General features: G+C 39.7%; 1 protein-coding gene across 4 annotated transcripts in view; it reads left to right on the top strand.

The window, feature by feature from the left end:
- The first annotated feature begins 4,487 nt into the window (after positions 1–4,487).
- Myo3b (myosin IIIB) overlaps positions 4,488–18,048 on the top strand; it is a 472,753-nt gene continuing 459,192 nt past the window's right edge. For all 4 annotated transcript variants that reach the window (XM_023719169.1, XM_023719168.1, XM_023719167.1 and 1 more), the window contains exon 1: positions 4,488–4,543. The gene's annotated coding sequence lies outside the window, so the exon portion shown is untranslated. The remainder of the gene's footprint in view (positions 4,544–18,048) is intronic.

Raw genomic sequence — 18,048 nt, 5'->3', positions numbered from 1 at the left:
GGTACCTGAAGCAAACCTTGAGAAGCAGGATTAGTTTAATCATATTTTCTAATGAGGAAAGTGAGGCACAAAAAAATGAAGAGACTTTGATGTGTCCTGGGATGGTGGAAGTACAAGGCTGTGGTTTCCAGCTTGCTGTGTTTCCTACCCTCGAGAAGGGTGGCTGTGATCAATGCGAGGCTGCGGGGCCAGGATGAAGTGGGGCAGGGGCTCTGCTTGGCGAGTCGTGCACGTCACATAGGGCTACAGCTCCTTGCAGCTGGGGCATTTTCCTCTGATTTGTTCAAATGGCTTCTTTGGGGGCTTCATGTAGCCCTGGGTGGCAGTGGAGACAGGTACACGGATCAGGAATGTGTTTTTAGAGTACAGCTGACCAAGATTACTGTCTACATGAATGCTAATTAGTTGTATATTTGTGAAGTAATTTGGAACTTGTTAGAATGAAAAGTCTTATTGTGCATTTGAAAGTTCTCTCTGGCCTCCTTGGACAGCCTTCCGTGACCAAGTCAATGCATCTTCTATTTTGACCTGGTGGGGGCTTGCGGGTTAGCTCAGTTGTTTAAAAAGCCTGCTTGGGCAAACTCAGTCAGGCGCAGGGGACTGCACTTTGATCCCCAACTCCACATGCTATACCAGACCTGCCCTGAAGGCAGCCTGAACAAACCAAAACCAAAACCAAAACAAAACAGTCCTATTTTGACCTGTGGGTCCAGGTTGGTAACTTTTCATCCCAGAGCATTTGGTTTCTCCACAGAAAAATGGGACTGTTTCACTAAAAAAGGGCAAGGACTTTCCAGAATGGGCTCTGTTTATTAATGCTTTCTCAGTTGTGGACTTTGCCATGTTTAGTCATTTCCACAAATGAAACCTATTTTAATTTTATTTATTTATTTAGTACCAGGAATCAAACTCATGACCTCATGTTTGCCCAGCAGGTACTGTGCCACTGAGTTATATCCCCAGCCATGAAATCTATTTTTAGATGATTAAATGAGACTGTAATCCACAGAAGCTATTTTGCAAAAGTTAGGAGATCAAAATGACAAACAGCTTTATCACCAGCTCATGAAAATTATGCCTTTTATCTGATTTTTTTTTGGTAAACCATTAAAAAAAAGTCCAGGGCTGGGGAGATGGCTCAGTGGAATAAGTGCTTCCCTGGCAAGTGCAAGGGCCTGAGTTCAATCCCTGGTTCCGAAAAAAAAAAAAAAAGTCCAGCCCTTACCACTTGTGTTTCTCTGCTAGCTCCGTGGGCCATCTGACTTTCTGCTCTCTTCCTTTCTCCCTGCAAGCCCTCCTCTCACTCCTGATCTACACCCTCCCCCACCGGAGTCCCTCCCCACTTGGTCTGCGTGGGAACCCCTGGGGCGTATGTGGGCTCCACCTAGTCTTCCTGCTGTCTCCCCTAAGCTCCACGCGGCTTCTTTGCTGCATCTCATGTTTTCCCTTGGATCCTCCAGCCCAATGGGTCCCAAACTGAGTTAGCCCAGTTCCCTGGGCCTCCTGCAGGGATCCCCGCTTCTTTCTGTTTTCTAATTGTTCAGGCTTAGCACTTTTACCACAAATTCTGGCCCTGTTTTCCCCCCTTGATTTCTGTGCCCTACATTACCCCCAATGTATTGGTTTTTACTGGTGTTATTTCTTTCCCTGGTATCGCTGCCACTCTCTTCCTAAGACTCATGGCTTATCACAAGGCCTGGATTTGTAACTACAACCCAGTCGCCTGTCGCCTCACATTCTACTGAGGGCCACCTCCTTTCAGTTCTACACACCGCTGCAAGTTGGTCTTCCTAAGGTTGCTGTTCTGTTCAGAAACTTCTATAGCTTTGTACTAGCTCATGATAATAACGAACACATATTGAGTGTTTGCTATGAACAAGAAGTATGTAAAAGATGTTTGCATGTATGCCTATGTTTACTCCATTAATTCATAATGGAACTCCATAGAGAAGCCATTATTATTGCCTATAACTTACATAGAAAAAAAAATCACTGAAGTACAGCAAGGATAAGTGGTTTACTTGTGGACTAAGGTTGAAATACTTAGAATACTTAAGGCCTCTAAAACTCAGTCCCAGGGCTGGGGAGATAGCTCAGTGGTTTAAGTGCCTTCCTGGCAAGTATAAAGTTCTGAGTTTGATCCCCAGTACAATAATAATGATAATAACAATAATAAAATAAAATTCAGCCCATGCTCTACTTTTGAGTACTCAATCAGTATTTGTTGAGCATTTGGGTCATGTCTCTGACTTCAAATTCTACATAGTCCATGGACCAAAACAACAGTAAGGAAACAGATATGCAAATAGTATTCCTAATAGCAATCAGTGCTGTAGTGAAATAAATGAGATTGTATGAGAAATAATAATAGGGGAATCCACTGTTCACAGAATGCTTGAACTCATCTTCATTGTGTTTCTCCAAGTAGGAGGGGCAGTGGTGGTGGTGGGAGTAGAGAGCGGCTGCTTTAGGATCACTTAGCCGGACAAAGTGGAATTCCTCTACCCACTATTGACTCAGAAGTGAGAGAACGGTCCAAGATTCTTCTGTTAAATAAGCTGCGGGGGCATTTTTATGAGTTGCTGGATTTCCTCAATTTGCCCAGCCTCAGCTCTCAGCCTTGCCCTCTGTTGCCCGGCCTTCCTGTTTGCATCTTCTGCTGTCCTCTGGGCGCTGAGTTCTACTTTCCACTTTCAGGGAAGTACTGTCACCCCTGCATCCTTCTGCTGCAGTTATTGCCGTCGTTTCTTCTTTCTTCTTGTGGGAAGTAGGTAGTGGGGATTGAATTTAAGACTGTCACACTAAACTATGCCCCTGCCTGCTTTTTATTTCGTATTTTGGGACAGTCTCCCTGAGTCTCTAAATTGCACAGGCTGGGCTTGAACTTTTGATCTTCTTGCCTCGGTCTTCCAGAATGGTGGATTATGGGTGTGTATCACCACCCCCAGCTTGTTTCCTTCAATGGGGCATTTATTACTCTCTATTTGTAATCAGTAACCCCAAGGGAAGTGTCATGAATGGCGCAGGCTACTACGTAAGGGTTTTCTGAACACAAGCACTGCAATACTGACCTTGACCTGATAACAGAGATGGCCACTAATAACTAATGGGCAGATAACATGTATAGCATGGACACAGAAACAGGATGGTTGCCGTCCTAGGTGAGATGGAACGGGCTGCATGAGATTTCATCACGCTACCCAGAATGGCATGACATCTACAGTTTACCAATTGTTTGTTTTTAATTTTCCATTTAATATATTTGGACTGCAGTTCACAGAGGGTAATTCCAACCAGGGAAAGCAAAACTGTGATACCGGAGTGGAGAGTGGGAGAAGAAATTGTGCTGGAGAGAGGCAGCTGCCTGCCAAGACATGAGGCTGAAGTCTCGGGTACACATGATACATTCAGAGGCGAAGAGGAAGACGGAAGGCAGGGATGCTGTGTTCATGGGGGACAGAATCTGATGGAAGCAGTGGAGGTGCAGGAAAGGAACCCAGAAAGTAGGATGCAAAGCAGGCAGCAGTGGGAAATACAAAGCCACTAAACAATGGCTAATGCTGTTGGGGTGACCACAAGGACCAAGCAAGGTCGCTGAGTTTTATGACTGAGAGAAATATTTGAAGCAGCAGTCAAACGGTGATTGAGCTAGAAGTCATATCTTCTGCTTTGGAAAGCAAAGAGAAACAGCTCTGTGTGTGTCTGCAGTGATATTTAAGATTAAGAGTGATTGTTTTTGGACAGGGATGTTGTATAACTTGGATTACTTGTATTTCTCTTTATTTTCTTCATATTCAATGAAACTACAACCTCTTTATCATTAGTAAAACTTCATTGGTTTTTAAAGTGTTGGTATTTATTCCTGTACTGAGCGTTCACTGAGCACTTACGTAACGTGTATTTGTCTCCTCAGTAGGAAAAAAGTTCCTAAGTAGGCCATGACTTCCGTTCTCAGCAAACTCCCTGGTAGAGAAGATCGATGCGTGAACAAATGAACCCTGAGAATGTGATAACTGCTAGAAAAAGAGTTCCTGATCAGCAAGACCTTAAGGAAAGATCGTTTGCAGTGGAAAGTTAGGGAGGCTCCTAGAAGAGATGCTGTTTGAGCTGCGCCATAGCAGGCCCTGTCTGGCAGTGTGCAGACAGGGTATGAAAAAGCCAGTTCCCACTCTGTTCAGACGCTCCTGTGGTGTACTTGCTTATTGGCTTGGAATTATTCTCTGGTTTGCTCATAGTTATGTGGTATGTTTTCTTAGTTTGTGTTTCTCTGGCTGTTTATTATATTTATTATTTGTATGTATTGCCTCTGTTTATTTTAATTTTTTTCTCTGAAAACTGTGGTCCTGCGATTTGTGATTCAGATAGGACACACTGTGGATTGGGAAGGAACAGTCTCAATCCACGTGCTCAGAATTGGAAATGCTTTTCATAGATTTTGAGTATAAAATGTTGCTGGGCAGGTTTCTATTTAACTCCCACTCCTAGGCTTGGCTAACTGCAGAAGGTCACAGGGGCAGGCTCCTGGTTGCTTCCTGTCTGCACGGTAAGGCTGTGATTCCCTGAGATCTAACGTAGAGTATTCCACAAGGTGCAGGCCAGGCCCGTGCTGGGGTCTTCAGGGGCTAAAATCAGCTTGTGAGAAACTCAAACCAGGTCATGACAAAGACGGCTTCTGACAAGATGCTGCAGGAAATTTTATGGGATTCAAGGACTGACAATGAAGCTTGCAGACCTCAGAAGGCCTGGGTATGGGATTCACAACAAACCCACCAGCCAGTCTTTGGTGTCTTGCATTCCTGAGCGTGGTTTTCTTCTGCTTCTTGCTTTTATGTTCTCCTTTTCTTCTCAGAGCGCACGCCTACTGCTTCACATGGTTCCTCCTGGCCAGTGACTTCAGTGCCAATGTGGGCTACAGGCACCTCCTCCTAGAGGTCTCTTACTTGCTTATGCTTTTAAAAAATCATTTAAAATAGAATAATATGTATAGCAGCAAAAATATGACCTCTATAGAGAGGCATACATTTTTATAATTATATTCATATTGCCCTTTACAACATTTTAAACTCCTGATATTTATTTTTTCCTAAAAGTTAGAAGTTTCTGCGGGGCCTGGATTTGTAGCTCAGTGGTAAGAGTTTGTGCTTACATTTGTGGGGCTTTGGTTGGAGCTCTAGCAGCTAAACCATACCAAACCAAACCAACAAAAACTTTGTGTGTAACCCTGTATATATACACACACATATATATATATATATAATAAATTTGATATATATATATAGAGAGAAACAGACACAGAGATTATATATGGAAATATTCCTTTATGTACACAAAATGTCATAAACACTTAAAAATCTTCAATTCAAATTTGGCATTCTTTCCTTATTAGTCAATATATTTATTTACAAGAAGGTAAAAAAAAATTACCTTCTCTTTTTCTTAGTGGTTACACCTGGCTAAGTGGTATTTCATTTTGTATAATTACCATAATGTATTAGATAATTTAGGTTGTATCTGGTTTTACTAGAAGTTAAGTTTTATTTGTCTCATGATTACCATCACATCAATTTTTGTATATGGCGTAAGAACATATTTTCATATTGCTATCCAATTTTTTCAGCACTATTTGTGACAGGTTTTCCTTTCTTATATATAGGAATACAATGGATGTTTAAATGTTGATCTTTTATACTTTAATTTTGATAAACTCTTTAGTTAGTCCTTGCAGTTTTTCAAATAATTTTCATTAGACTTTTAGATGCCATCTGCAGATGAGCTCCGTTATACTTCTGCTCTTCAATTTGGACGGAGTGAATTTGCTTTTCTCGCGCTGTTACCCTGCTCTGCCCCTGCCCTGCCACAGTTGAATAGACGTGAGGAGAGCAGGCAACCTTGTGCTTTCCTGATCTTAAAGTAAAACATTTGGGTTTTCCCCAGGGACTGTGATGTTAACTATAGATTTTTCTTAGACATCTGTATCAGGTTACAGATACTTCCTTCGATTTCTAGTCTGTTGACAGCTTCTTTTAAAATTCTGAAAGGGCTGGGGATATAGCTCAGTGGCATAAGTGCCTACCTAGCAAGTGCAAGGTCCTGAGTTCGATCCCTGGTACTGTAAGATTGTGAATGGATGCTGAATTTTTTTCAAGTCCTTTTTCTCCATCTATTGAGATAATTCAGTAGCTCTTCTTTTACATTTGTTTATACAATTAACCTAAGTATGCTTTTATTTATTTTTAAAGTATGCTTTTTGATTACACATATAGGATAAATGCCTATAGATATTATAAAATTGTAGGGACTAAGGCTATGGGCATATGAAAGATTTTGATTAGTTAATCCTCAAAAAGATTATGTTCATTTATACTATCACTCGTGTTGTCTCAGCATGCTTATTTCTCTGGATCCTTCCCCACAGTAAGTATTGTCAAACTTTAAAAAATCCTGTCAGTTGAATAGGAGATAATGGAATCTCAATATTTTGATTTGTACTTTAAAACTTATTGAGATTTAGCATTTTAAAAATTATACATCTGAATTTCTTATCAGGTTATTTCTTTTTCTCTTTTTGTTGTGTATATTCTTGATAAAATAAAAAATCTGGATGCAAAAGTGTTTTTTTAGTTAGTTTTTAAAAAAATATTACTACTCCAGAAAATATTTTTGATTGTAGAGAAGTTTTTTGTTTTTTATGTAGTTATATTTATCAATTATTGTCCTATGCATTTTGGGTTTTATATTTGGCTTAGAAAGATCTCTTATTGTGCCAAGACCATAATGTATTCACCTATATGTTTTTTAGCCTATTTTAGTTTATTTTGGTGAAAGGAATGAGGGTTTAACTACTTTCTAAAATATTTGGCCTGAAAGTTAAGTCAGCACTATTTATTTTTTATCTTTTAGCCATTTATTTATTTATTTATTTTGTACAGGTTCTCGCTATGCAGCTCAGACTTGTAGTGATCCTTCTGTCTCAGCCTCCCCAGAGCTGGGATTATAGGCATGTGCCATCATGCCTGGTTCTGGGGCTGGCACGACATGTGGTACCTACCGGGAATCAAATCCAGGTCTTTGTGCTTGCCAAGCAGGGGCTTAGACTGCTGAGCTATCTCCCTAGCCTACCACTATTTATTGAATGGCATTATTTAATTCATTTTTTTGCCTGTTGATTTTAAATGTGATCCTTATCACACATGCTGTTTTCTTACTGTTGAAGTTTACCTTTGCATGCTGTTGTGTTCTTTTGACCTGTAATGTTTTGATCAGGGTGACTGTGACAGGCCTACGCATCTATTTGGCTTAAATGCTCCAATCCTATTTCCTCCTCAGAATTTTTGTTTTAATATATTTAATTTTATAGATGAATTTTACTATCATCTTGTCAAATTCTTGACTAGTATGCTTATTTATTTTATTATTATTATTATTTTTTGATAAAATGTTTCGTGCTGTAAAGATTTATTTTGGGCCCAGTTTTCCAAACTTTTGGAAAGGTAATATTCCTTAATATTGTTATTTTTACATACAGATGCTATAATTTCAGTTTCAACCTTTTCCTTTGAATCAAGATCAGACAGAGTAGCTGGACATGGTGGCACATGCTAGTAATCCCAGCACTCGGGAGACTGAGGCAGGAGGATCGCTGTGAATGTGAGGCCAGTCTGGGCTGCATAGTGAGGTCAAGACCAGCCTCAATTACCATGAGACCCTGTCTCAAAAAGCAAAACAAGCAAGCAAACACAAAATCCTCAAAAGCTCTGATAGAGTTTAAAATTTTTTTTGGTGGTTAAGCTTTTTAAATTTTAATTTAAATTTTTTTTTCCTCCTGAGAATTGAACCCAGGACCTTGCACTTGCAAAATTTTTATTATTAATATTTTTAATACTATATGTGATCAAAAAAGGATTTTCTAATTCCACCTTTCTAAATGTGTTGCAGCCCTACTTTGTGGCTTAATGTATTCTTATTTTTAAAATTAAAACTAGGTGTTGTGCTGCATGCCTATAATTCTAGCAATTGGGAGGCTGAGATCTATGAGTTCAAGGCCAGCCTGAACTATGCAACGAGATCCTGCCTCAAAGTAAATAAATAACAAATAAATAAATATTAAAGCATCACATCAGTGATGCTTCTTGAAAAGAAGCTTTATGTTAGAAATAAGACTGAAAATACCTATATATTAAATAAACATAGGATTTGTTAGAGTCAAATATAGAAAAAAATCTGTGTTGAGGTATAGCTCCTGGGTTACCCCTTCTGACGGTATTATTGTCCATTTCTTATTATGTTGTAGTCTTGTTCTGTTGTGGTTAATAATACCTATTAGTAATTTCTTGTTTCTCTGAATTCTTCTAGAATTTTATAATTTTATGGATTTTAATACTTTGATTTTTGGTACTAAAAATTTGTCACAAATAGAAACTCATTGTTGATTTAAACACAGGTCATTCTAGCAATGTGTAGAATAGTAATTGGTGCCCAACTGTGGCTCAGTTATTAGGGTTGGATGTAAAATAATTCTTTATGTTTTTGACGGTTATTTACTTGCATTTACTTTTCTGATGTTAACATGATTCTGGTTTTTAATTTTTTAACTTTTCTGAGTCATAAACAGACTTTGTTTTAAATGTGAATTTCTACAGATTTTTTTCTATATTTGGCCCTCTTAAAGAATCCTATTTTTATTTAATATATAGGTATTTTCCATCTTAATGTGTTTTATATGACATTTTCTGGTTCTAACATTTTCTCTCTTCCCCCCAGCCCACCCCCGCTTACCCTGCCCTACGCATGTCTTTCGTTCAGTGTATACATGCCTCTAGGACTAAGAGTAATTTTGTTTTGATAGTATCAGATGCTTATGATCCACTGTCTAGGCATGTTGGAGATTTATCCATTAACTTCATGTAATACTTTAGCCTCTATCCATTCTCTGTTGACTACTTATTGAAATTAGTATCTGTATTTTCTCTTGTTAACACTGCCATTTTGCTTTGCTAACTTACTAATTTCGAATAAGATAATAATTAAATCTCACTTGCTTGACTTATCATCTTTATTTATTTGTTGTTTGTTTTTTTGATTTGGGTCTCACTGCGTAGTTCAGGCTGGCCTCAAACTCATGGTGATCCTCCCGTCTCAGCCTCCTGAGTGCCGGGAGTAGGAGCACGTGCCACCACAGCTGGGTATCATCTGAAATGTTCTTAATGAGTACAGGTGTGCAGCATGTAATGATTGCGTTCACGGTGGTGGTGGTGGGTGCCTCTGTGTGACACATATTAAGTCTTTGCTTGTCCCTTACCCCTACTCTTCCTGCCCTCTGTCCCTCTCTATTCTCCTCTCCCCTTTCCTCTCTCCCTGCTTCCTGTTTTCTAGCTTTTATTTTGCTCTTTACTGCAGGCTTCTCAAGAGAAACCATGTGATATTTAAACTCATGAACCTGATTTATTTCACTTAACTTTTATGGTGTTAAGAGTTTTATTAATAAAGATTTTATAAATAAGTTCTGTTCTTCCAATCAGAATTTTTACCAGAGCTAGACTGTATCTCACGGTTTACTAGATTTGCATGTCTGAAAGAGTTGTTTTGATTTTTGAACAACAATCTGGGCAAACATAAAAATACTCTCCACCCCTCCCCATTGTACACATGGCTTATGTGGTTCTGGTGTTGAACATAAATTGGAGAGATGTCTTAGCTTTTGTTCCATCTTGTTTGTTTCTCTGTGATTGGCTTAGAAGTGTGTGTGTGTGTGTGTGTGTGTGTGTGTGTTGTGTTTGAGTCTTACGTACCAGCACAATTCTTTCTCTGACTTGGCATTCAGTAACTGCGGTGGTAAATGCCTGTCCTCGGGGCCTGTTCCTTCCCCCTCAGCTCCACAGGCGCAGAGCACTAGAGGCACTCGGCCCTGGTGGGACCAGCTTTGCTCTTCTTTCGGAAGTGTGTGTACGGGGCCCTGCGCAGTCATTCCACCTGCTGGATATGGCTTTGGGAATGTTCTTGTTTAAGAATAGAGCCTTGTTACTTCTTTAGCTTCTTTTTAAAATCTTAGTGTTAAGAAATGCATGTGAAGTGTTCTCAGTAAGTTCCCACTGAAAGTGTAAGAAATGGGCCTGGGCTCCTTTCCCTGGTGCTAACTCTCCCTGTCTGCCTCTCTCTAAACAATGAAGCTGTTTTCCTAGCACCCCACCTTCTGAGCCCCAACAAACTCCAGTTCAGAGCAGCAGAGCAGCTTCCTGTCCTTAACTTTTTCAAAAAATGGGGCACAGAGTTATTCCCCTTCTTTGGTTTGATTACTGTTTTTTTTTTTAAATTTTATTTATTTATTTATTTAGTGTGTGCGTGTGTGTATGGCCAGCTCAGCCCACCAGGGGGCAGGGCTGGCTGGCATGTGGTGCTGGGGGATTGAACCGCGGTCCCTGTGTTTTGCTTAGCTTGTTCTAAGTAGGTGCTTTAGACCACTGAGCCATCTCACCAGCCCTTGATTACTGTTTTAAGGAAGGAAAATACCTGCCTTTGCTTTGCCATGTTGCCCCAGAAGTCATAAAGATTTTCTTTTCTTTCTTTTTTTTTTTTTTTGGTGGAACTGGAGATTGAACTCAGGCCCTTGCGCTTGCCAGGGAAGCGCTTATTCCACTGAGCCATCTCCCTGGCCCCCCATCATAAAGATTTTCTAAACCAATTTGGAATCTTGGGAGCAGAACTCGATGTATTCTACCTCCTTGTAACTTTTGTTGCAGCTGCATGTGATTGGCATTGAATAGCTATGTATGGAACACATAAGGAATTGTCTACAGTTGCTTTGGCTGATTTATGACCTGTTGTTGAAAGAAAGTAAGATGAGATATCATCACCCTGGAGCAAGTACAGTTTCTGATTAACATGAATAGATGGCAGGCAAAGCAGTAGGGGAAGGGCGGGGCACAGGGGCCTCCTGAGTGAAGGAGGGTGCCCAGTGCTCCTAGTAGCCTGAAGAGCTGGGTTCATCTGTGGCTTCTGACCCAGCATGGGAGAGCAGCACTAGGGGCCTCTGAGAGGTGAACAAGCAGGGAATCTATCAGGAGCACCTTTCTCCTCCTTCACAAAACACATCAATTTTAAGGATCCCATGGGAAATGTTTTGTGGGTTCCTTTTGTGGCTAACATCAGGGCTCACCTTAGACTATTCATTTCTCTGCTAAGCTTCCCATGGGCTGCTAAGGGGCAGCATCCTGCTGGGACCCAAGGACCTCTCTGTCCTTTACATGACTTGTGCCCAGGCTTGGATGGACTCACCTTCATGCCTTTGGTTTCTTTTCAGGGTCAAGATGAAAATGACTATGGAGCTTTGTGGTGATGAGTGTCTTCTTCATCTCAGTGTCTGAGTATTGATTCAATATTCTTCCTTTTTCCTCTTTCAAGAAGATGGAGCAGAAGTCCACAGGCAGGGGAAGGTCACTTGTGTTCTTCTGACTGTTCATTTCTCTTGCGCCACTCAGCAGTTCATTAGCGTTGCCAAACTACAGCTATGTTTAGCTGGTGCGTCAGCCCCAGTGGGGATCAATGGTGTCCCAGTAGGAGAGAGGTGGATGGGGAAGGTGACTTCTGACAGTCTGAGAGTGGGTGCTATGGTCTTCTTCCTTTACACTCGAATTCCCCAGTGTAAAGCAAGGGGAAAAAAAAATCAGAACAGAAGTAGGAGCCAGATGCCCAGGTACTAATATGTTGGTTTCATATTAGTGGTTTACCATTTCATACAAGAGTGAAGTGTTCACCTGCACAGACTTTGAAATGTCCTAAAATTGTGTTAGGCTGATGGGAAATGGGACATGGGACTCACCTGTGTGTGAATTCCAGCGTGTATCCTGACATCTCTATGAGCTACACAGTTTAAAAGCTTTTCATTATGGAAAATGAAAAACCTGTAAATTGGGTGGGGCATTATTATGCAACTCCATGTGCTTAGATTTGAAATTATCCATGTAAGGCCAAGCCAATCTTGTTTCATGTGTACTGCTACCTTTTTTTTTTTTTTCGCACTACTGGAGACTGAGCCCATTTATTCCTTGGGCCTGTGAAATTCATCCCCAGCCTCTTTTATATTCCATTTTGAAGCAGAGTCTTGCTAAGTCCACAGGTTGCTCAGATGGCACTCAGACTTGTGAGCTCATGCCTCAGCTTCCCAGAGCTCTGAGATAATAGGCATGCACCACAACTTCCGGCTCATGTGTGCACTTTTTTCTTTTCTCTTCTACATTATTTCAGGCATCGTTTTACCCATAAATGTTTCCATGTCTCTCACTAAAAGATAAAGAAACTTTACAAGCACAATCCCAAATGCAATCATCACAAATAAAATACAGCTGACAATGCTTTCCTAATCTGAGCAGTTAACTGATGGCAGTTCTAAGGTCCTTATAAGTGTTAAATTTTCTTTAGATTTTTGTGTTAACCCATGCTTTATTTCACATTTGAAAGAATTTTGAAATTCTTTGTTCACTCCAATACCACCTTCAAAACATCTTTATTTTTATTTGCAAGTTGCTGAAGAAATTGGGTTGTTTTAGAGAGTTTCTTATAGACGGGCATTTGCTAGTTGTTTCTCCGTGGAGTTATTTCATGTGGGGTCCTTTGTTGTTCCTATAGAGTGGTAAATGCTGGGTCAGATTCAAGTTGAATTGTTTTGGCAACAGTATTTCTTAGGTAGTGATGTGTTTTTCCATCAGAAATCGTGTGTTTGTTTCTGATATGCTCAAAATTTTAGGAATTGAAATCTCTATGGTATAAAGTTTGACAAATGTAACTAGACTATTTTATGGATCATTTTAAAAAAGTATGTCCTCTGCTGATAATGGAAACCAAAACCTCTAGGAAGTCTTTAGACATCCAATCTGGATGAGATAAAGCAGCTCAGCTATTAATTTACAGGTGCATGTGGAACTACTCAGGTGGTGTGAAGTTACTCATTGCAGTCCTGACTACATGGGCTCCAGCATAAATGTGTCTCTCTCGGTGCATTGCACTTGTTTTGGGGGCGCGGAGGTTTTATTTCTTGCATCTGTGGAGCCTTGGCTTCCATGGATTGAAAGTTTTCCCAGGTGTGATGTTTAAATGTGGGTAGGTCAGTGCTTTCTTGTGAGTTGAGCTGTTCTTTGTGCACTACACGTCTCCCTGCTGGGCGAGCTGTTTTCAGATCATTGCTCTTGTCAATTGAAAGAACATTCCTGAGAGCCTGCCTTGTCAAATATCATACAGAGATGCAGTCCTTACCTTTCAAAAGTTTGCCATCTAAAGAGAAGAAGAAGGAGAAGGAGAAGGAGAAGTGGAAGTGGAAGAGGAAGAGGAAGAAGAGGAAGAGGAAGAGGAGGAAGAGGAAGAGAAAGAAGAAGAAGAAGAAGAAGAGGAAGAACAAGAAGATGAAGAGAAAAAAAGAAGAGGAAGAGGAAGAAGAGGAAAAGAAAGAAGAGGAAGAAGAAGAGGAAGAAGAAGAAGAGGAAGAGGAAGAAGGCTCTTAAAGTTCAAGGTACTATGTTTGTAAAATCTTTGACTAAATAAATATCTAACTAGGCAGTGGCTTACAAACTGAACAGTTTGGATGTTTCTTAGATATTTGACTGAGAAAGGTGTTCAGATAAAGATAAGCAATGTCAATCCCACATTCATATCTATATTATCATTATTGACTGATGAGGAGTGTCTTGCCTAGGCGAGGTCCTCTGCCTTTGTGATAACTTCACTATTCCTTGTACTGGAGGGTTTGGATGACAGGAACATAGAGGACATAAGAATCTTGCTCTGAGGGTTGTGAGTTTTCTGGGAAACCATTTGTGGCATTGGCTTACATAACACTATTACTTGCAGAAACAGTGTGTTAGTCTAGTCTTTATTTAGGAACAAAAGCAAACAGAGATACACCCGGGAAAAAAGGACTTCTAATTGGTTTTCAAACTCTGTCTTCCAACCTTCAGTCCTACATAGACAAGGGACATCACTGGCCTCTGCCTAGATAGACCCAGCCCTTCCATTTGTCTTTCAATGAAAGTGGCTTGTCGCCTGAGCTTTTCAGCCTTCTGAGGTCTCCCATATCATGTCGCAAGAGATACATGGAATCCCCATTTCCAGGACAGTAGGTGGCCCTACTGCCTCTTTGGAGACTTCTAAGGGTTCTGCAGAGTCCTGAGGTTTGAGGTATCATTCCTCTCACAGCAAGGAGCTCCTGGGTTGTCCTTTGCTGCACCTATTTGCTATTTTCATGTTTACCTTGAATGAGGGGAGCTGGCACTTTTTGTCCTGCTACTGCCCTGCCCTCAACAGACATAGGCAAATTTCTGTCTACTCTCAAGGTAGCATTCTGGCCATGAGCATCATTTTGCTGTCAGAAGGCTTCTTGGGACGCTGCTCTGGGTCAGGTGATCATCATTACAGTGTTGCATGAAGACCGGCTGCTTGGGCTGACTGCTTAATCAGGCATCCAGAAGTTATGGAGTCAGGTATTGATTTTAAAGTGAGAAGACGGGTAAAGCTGTCAGCAGTGTGCCTGTTCTGTTGCACCTTTATTTAACCTTGTCTATCAATGCCCAGGTGACACCTGATGGATAGGATGATGGCGCAGCAGAGTCTGCCTTCTGTTCACAAGTCACTGGTGCCCAGATCCCATTGAGTGAGTTGTGCTTGTTTCAGGGGAGCAGAATTTGCTGCTCATTAGGATAGCAGTGTGACCGAAATAAGGATGCACTTTCCTTTTGCTTTGAAACTCCTTTTTTCCTTCCTTCTCTGAGCTGTAATAACTGACAGAGTTCATTTCCTTTGCATTTTTTAAAGAAAATATTAAAATAGCGTCAAATGCATTTTAAAAATTAGTCATTCAGATTATCAGATATAAAAGTGTAAGAGTCATTTAAAGAAAAAGAAAAAAACCCAACACCCAAAACAATAACAAAGAAGTTATAAGAAATCCAAAAGAGGAAAAAAAAAAATTAAAGCATTAATTGTTCCTTTCAAAAGACCAGCAGAAATAAACACTATAATTATTCATACTATTCTACATATATACCTAAATATATTTTTCCCTTCTTTCATTTGTCTTTTCCTCATCCCAGTTTTTCCTTTTCATTGAACAATTTCTTTTCCTTTCACAGTATCTGTTGTACCTTTTAGATTTTCATTACTCTTTCAGTTTCTCATAGTAGCGAGATAATACAATGTTTGCACATGTGGATCTGATTTATTTCACCCATATAGTCTCTAGCTGCATCCATTTCTCTATGAAAAGTTCAAATTAATCTTTTTTGTAGATGAATAATGCTGCATTGTGTAAAAATACCACATCTTTTTGTCCTCAGTTGATGGACATTTGGGTTCTTTCCAAGATTTAGCTCTGACAAATTGTGCTGCTATAAACATCAGTGCACATATTATCACGGTGGTGTGACGTTATCAGTTCCTTTGGAAAAATATCCAGAAGGGGAATAGCTGGGTCAAATGGGATCTCCAATCCTAGTTTTTAAAGTAATCTCCATACTGATTTCCATGATGGTTGTACCAGCCTGCACTCCCACCAATAGTGGAGAAGGGTTCCTTTTCCCCCACAGCCTCTCCAGCATTTGTTATTGGCTGACTTATTGGTGATAGCCATTCTTTCTGGTGTAAGGTAGTATCTCAGCATTGTTTTAATTTGCATCTCTTGAATGACCTATGATGTTGAACATTTTTTAATATATTTATTGCCCATTTGTATCTCTTCATTTGTTAAGTGTATATTCATCTCAGATGCCCATTTTTGGATTTGGGTCTTTGAATTTTGGAGGCCTGATTTTTTAAAAATTCTTTATATATTCTAGGTAGGAGTCTTTTGTTTAGCACACACTTTTATAATTGTCTCCCATTTCATGGGCTTTCTTTTTACTTTGTTGGTGATTTCTTTTGACATGTACAAACTTTTCAAAAAGATGAGATCCCAGATGTTCATTCTTTGAAGTATTTCCTATGCAGTTTGATTTTTTGTTCATGAACTCTTTACCTACCTCTCTGTACCACATATTTCTACCTAGTTTCTCTTCCAGAAGATTTAGTGTTTGAGTTTTAATATTTAAATCTTTGAATTATTTTGATTGTAGTTTTGTGAATGATGATAGGCATGGGTCTATACTAAGTCTTTAGCATGTAGAAAGCCAGTATTTCAACACCGTTTATTAAAAAGACTATCTTTCTTCCAGTGAACATGTTTGGCCCCTTTGTCAAAGAAAAGATGGCCGAGTGTGCTTATAGTTGTGTCTACATTTTCTAATCTGTTTCTTTGATCCTCAGGTCTGTTTTTATGTCAGTACCATGCTGATTTTTATCACAGTAGCTTTGTAGTATAATTTCAAGTCAGGGATTGTGATGCCTTCTGCCCTTCCTCTGTTGCCTAGGATTTCTTTTACTATTCTAGGTCTCTTCTGGTCCAGATGAATTTTAGGAATGTTTTTCTAGATTTGTGAGGTATGCCAATGGTATTTTAATTATGATTGCATTGAATCTTTATAACAATTTTGGGATAATGGTCATTTTCACAATGTTGGCTTTTCCTGTCCAGGAGCAAGGAATATCTTTTCATTTTTCTGAAATCCTCTGATCTCTCTTTTCAGAGTAGTGTAATTTTTGCTCTAGAAATCTTTTACTTCCTTTGTGAGATTGACTTCTAACTATTTCATATTTTGGGGTGTTGTTGTGAAAGGTGTGGCTTCCATAATTTCTTTCTCAGTGCGTTTGTTGTTTGTGTGTGGAAATCTACTGATTTTTGAGTATTACCTTTGTATCCTGCTATGCTACTGAATTTGCTTATTTTATTTTTAAAAATTATTTACTTATTTATTTGGTACAGATTCTCACTATCTAGCTGGGTCTCCTAGTGATCCTCCTGTTTCAGTATCCCCAGTGCTGGGACTATGTGTGTGTGCCACCACTCCCAGTTTCAGTGGCCAGCTTGGCACAGGGCCAGCACTGCATGCATTAGTGGGGATCAAACTTGGGTCTTTGTGCTTGCCAGACATGTTCTTAGACCACTGAACCATCTTCCAGGCCCCCTGAATTTGGCTATCAAATCTACAGGTGTCTTAGTGGAATTTTTTGGGTCCTCTATGTACAGTATCATGTCATATGCAAATAATAATTTTACTTCTTCCTTTCCAATCATTATTTCTTTTTTTTCTCTCATCTAATTGCTCTGGCTAATGTTCCCAGAGCTATATTGTACAAAAGTAGTGACAGTGGGCATACTTGTCTTGTTCCTGATTTTGGAGTGAAGGCTTTCAATTTTTGTCCATTAAGTAGAGTGATGGCTGTTGGTTTGTCATAGATGGCTTTTATCAGATTGAGGTAAAGACCATCTAATCTAATTTTCTGCAATATTTTTTTTTTTTTTACCATGAATCAGTGCTGGACTTTGTCAAAAGCTTTTTCTGGATCTACTGAGATGATCATATGATTTTTGTCTTAGGCTCTGTTGATGTGGTATATTACATTTGTGATTTTGCATATATTAAACCATCCTTGCATTCCTGGGATGAATCCTATTTGGTCATGATGTATAATGTTCTTGATGATTTGCTACATTCTGTTTGCTAGTATTTTATTGAGTTGTTTTACATCTATGTTTATTAGGGAGATTGGCCTATTGTTCTCTTTTTGTTGGGTCCTCCTTTGGTTTTTGTATCAGAGTAATACTTGCCTCCCTGAATGAGTTTGGAAGAATTGCTTCCCTTTCAATTTCTTTTCTTTTCTTTTCTTTTCTTTCTTTTTTAATGTTTTTAGTAGAAGGTCTACTACACAGCTTGGACTTGTAGTGATCCTCCTGTTTTCAGCCTTCCAAGCACTGGGATTATAGGCACATGTCATCACAACCAGTCTCATTTGCCATCTCAGTATGCCCCAGGGGCGGGGACAACACAGCACGCTGGGGATCAAATCCCAGTCCCTGCGTCTGCCTAAGCAGGCACTTTAATCCACTGAGTTAACTGGCTGGCCCTCCTTTTAATTTCACTGAAGAGTTTGAGGACAGTTGGCATTAGGTCCTCCCTAAATTTCTTGTATAAT

Source organism: Octodon degus, unplaced genomic scaffold (assembly GCF_000260255.1).
Source record: "Octodon degus isolate 3935 unplaced genomic scaffold, OctDeg1.0 scaffold00065, whole genome shotgun sequence".
Lineage (NCBI taxonomy): Eukaryota > Metazoa > Chordata > Mammalia > Rodentia > Octodontidae > Octodon > Octodon degus.
This window is presented reverse-complemented; position numbering and strand designations above follow the sequence as displayed.